The 3,202-nt window shown below is 46.9% G+C and overlaps 1 protein-coding gene across 5 annotated transcripts in view; it reads right to left on the bottom strand.

The window, feature by feature from the left end:
* NLGN4X (neuroligin 4, X-linked) overlaps positions 1-1,703 on the bottom strand; it is a 395,302-nt gene extending 393,599 nt beyond the window's left edge. For 4 of the 5 annotated variants that reach the window (XM_019525190.1, XM_019525188.1, XM_019525189.1 and 1 more), the window contains exon 1: positions 1,306-1,703. The gene's annotated coding sequence lies outside the window, so the exon portion shown is untranslated. The remainder of the gene's footprint in view (positions 1-1,305) is intronic. The other variant, XM_019525191.1, reaches the window with a different exon arrangement.
* Between the last annotated feature and the right edge of the window lie 1,499 nt (positions 1,704-3,202).

Genomic DNA, 3,202 nt, shown 5'->3' on the forward strand with positions numbered 1-3,202 from the left:
ACACCCGTGCAACCACACGCACTCGCGTACACAACCGACCCCCCACATACACACTCATACACACAACCTCACACATCCACACGCAGCCACTCACCCACGCAACCTCTGACACACACACACACATCACGCGCACAACCTCACATCCACACACTCACATAAGCAGGCAACCCCCCCCACGCAACCTCACACACACACTCGTACACACCTCACACATGCATACACATGCAACCACCCCCACACAACTTCACACACACGCCGCACCCCTCACACATCCACACACATGCAACCACCCCCACACCCAACCTCATACACCCCCACACGCAACCACACACACACCTCCGACATGCACACACCGACACCCACCCTCACATACGCACACACAACCACACGCGCACATACAACCCCACACAAACGTGCCCACACAACCACACACAACTCCACAGCCTCCCCACACACTCACGCATGTACACTGACACACACACAACCACACGCACACAATGACACATCCCCCCAGCCGCCCCCTCCCCAGCGCCGGGCTCCAGTCCATCACGTGTGCTACCCCATGCATCACAGAAGCAGGCATTTTACCAGAGCCCACAAAATGAAGAGGGCGAATCACGAAAAGCAAAAGAAAAAAAGAGAGCAAAAGCCAAGATCCCCCCTCCCCCTCCTTCCCCCCATTTTTCCCGGGGAGGCTGGGGTGGGGGGGAGTGGTTAACCAAAGCCCTACGTGCTGGTTTTGCAAGTCCCCAATAAACCCAGGCGCGCACACGGTGCATGAGGTGCTGCTCCTTCCACCGCCTCTCATCTCCGCGTTTGCAGGGACCCGGAGCTCTGCTCTTTTTCTCTCCCTCTACTGCAGATATTTTTCCCCCTCTCTCTCCCCGCACACTTCTGTTTATTTGTCTGTGAGGCACAGCTACTTTGTAAACATCTCACACCGAGCCCCAGAGCCTTTTCAAATAGCTGATTGCAGCAAAACGCCTCCAAACCAAATGATGGTGCAAGGGGAAAGGAAACGGGGGGGGGGAGGGATAAAAGGGGGGTATTTAAAGAAAGAAATATAGGTATGCGCACACATGTGCATGCAGATGTGACATCCAAACAGGGGCTGATGGCAGAGGTGACAGAAAGAAAGTCGCGCTTGATAAATGATGGGAAAAGTAAAAGCACACAGACGACTGCAGCAAACCGGTCAACCTTTGCCAGAGTACCAGCTGCAACCCCTCCTCCCCCCCCCAGCCAAAAATAAAAAAGACCCAAGAAAAGAAAATGAACATCAAAGCTTAAATCTACGACACCTACCTTAGCACTGGAATAGCTGCAGATGCATCAGGGTCCTTTTTTTGTTGTTTTTAACACACAGCCAAATCCTGCCAGGAGATCATACCAGGTTCCTCTCTCCGTTTTTGGAATCCAAGGCGATTTTCTGGTCCAAAGGAATGCATCGACCCCCAAAAAAGCAAAAGAAAAACACACAGCAGACGCCGGCTTGGGAGGAAACTGGCGCTTTCGGTGGTAAACGACCTACATTCAGGAAGAAAATTCATTACAAGCAGTGCAAAAGGGAGAGTTGAGTCTGTGAGTAAGAGCTCTGATTGCCTATGCAGAGAGGCAGAGACAGGGAGAGAGACTGATCTGCAAGAAAAAGAGAGATTGAAGAGGGAGAGAGGTCCAGGCTGTACCAGTCTCTCTCCTCCTGCGATTGGACCAAACTGAATGAAATTTACAAAGCCGGCAGCCAATAGATCTCTGCAGTCTGCCCCATCACTACAGAAACCATATCTACATCTACAACCTAATGCAAAGAGCATCTAATCCTAGTGCAAACCAGCTGGAACGGAATTATCAAGGGTGTCTGGATGGTTGAACAGGTGTACATTTTACACATGTAGGAAGAAACGTGTGGAGGAAAAGCACGCCGACAGGATGGGTGCTGCTCAGCTTCAGCACCTTCCAGCCCAAATCCCAGCCGCGTTAACTCCTCGAGTCATGGCTTCATGATCAAAGTTGCAGCAATGAACATCTGCCTGTTGTTAACAAACTTACCCATATTAATTTATAATGATTGCCACTAATGGCATAATTGCATAACAATCACTTGCTGCTTTTGTTTCTATTCCCCCACCTCCTCCACTTCGGAGATAATATAGCACAGCAGAGACTTGTTCAATGCACAACCATTTAGACACTATTTTTTTTCTCGTAAGGAGGCTGATTGCTCAGCATGTAGATTTGTTTGGGTGATCAGAAATATCATTTTGAAGGTCAAATGCAAGGGCTAGATAACTACCTGTGTGTTTAGTGCTGATGATTATCATAGAGAAGCTCTGTTCACTTCCTGTGGCTAGTTTCTCCCTTCTCACGCCATCAAAGGCCATGGGGTGGTGCAGAGAGTGTGCACTCCGACCTGGAATCGGTGAACTATGCTCCACTCTGCAGCGACTCCCTCTGGTCCGTTTAAACAGGGCACTGAAGATTGCCCCCGACGGGCCTTGACTTGAAACTAAATCAATGCTGGGAAGATCTAAACTGTTCTCTGAAACAAGCAAACCACAGCAGGTAAAAAGGTATCTAGAAAGTCTTTCAAGGTTTGTAATAAAAGTTACACTCCTGGAAGAGATTTTAAAACACAATTGAACTTTAGCAACTGGATATGTCTGACAATTTAAGCCACCAGACAAATCATCAGTTACCTGCTTGGTCTCTAGTTTGAAATTCTCTATTTCTCCTGCCACAGCTAATTATGTCGGACTCTTGAACCTGAGCAGGGCTCACTCTGCTTCTTCAGAGCTGGAGTTTGGCTGAGATAGTAGGTTTAACACTTCTACTCTTGTATTCTTTAAAGTAGTGAAGGGATGAACAGAATGTTGCTTGAAGTCCAGATCCCATAGACAACAAGAGGCCAAATTAGGTGTCTACACACACAATTTTGCAGCAACAAGTTACCCAGGAATATTTTATCTTTAACTTAATTTAATTGTAACTATACTTATTTGAATAAAACATTTTTAAAGACTTTGGTAAACATGTGCATAGTTCACATTGAACTTTTCTAAGCCCAGAAATGCTGCTATTTCCTTGGAAATGATTATAACTGATTTATTACATATTTTGATTTGCTTATTTTAAGTCATTCTTGTGACAGGTGTTTGTGCAAGTACGTTTTGTTGTTTTTGTAATTTAATAAAGCATTCAGGAA

Source organism: Gavialis gangeticus, unplaced genomic scaffold (genome assembly GCF_001723915.1).
Source record: "Gavialis gangeticus isolate Ggan-Ray unplaced genomic scaffold, GavGan_comp1, whole genome shotgun sequence".
Taxonomy (NCBI): Eukaryota; Metazoa; Chordata; order Crocodylia; family Gavialidae; genus Gavialis; species Gavialis gangeticus.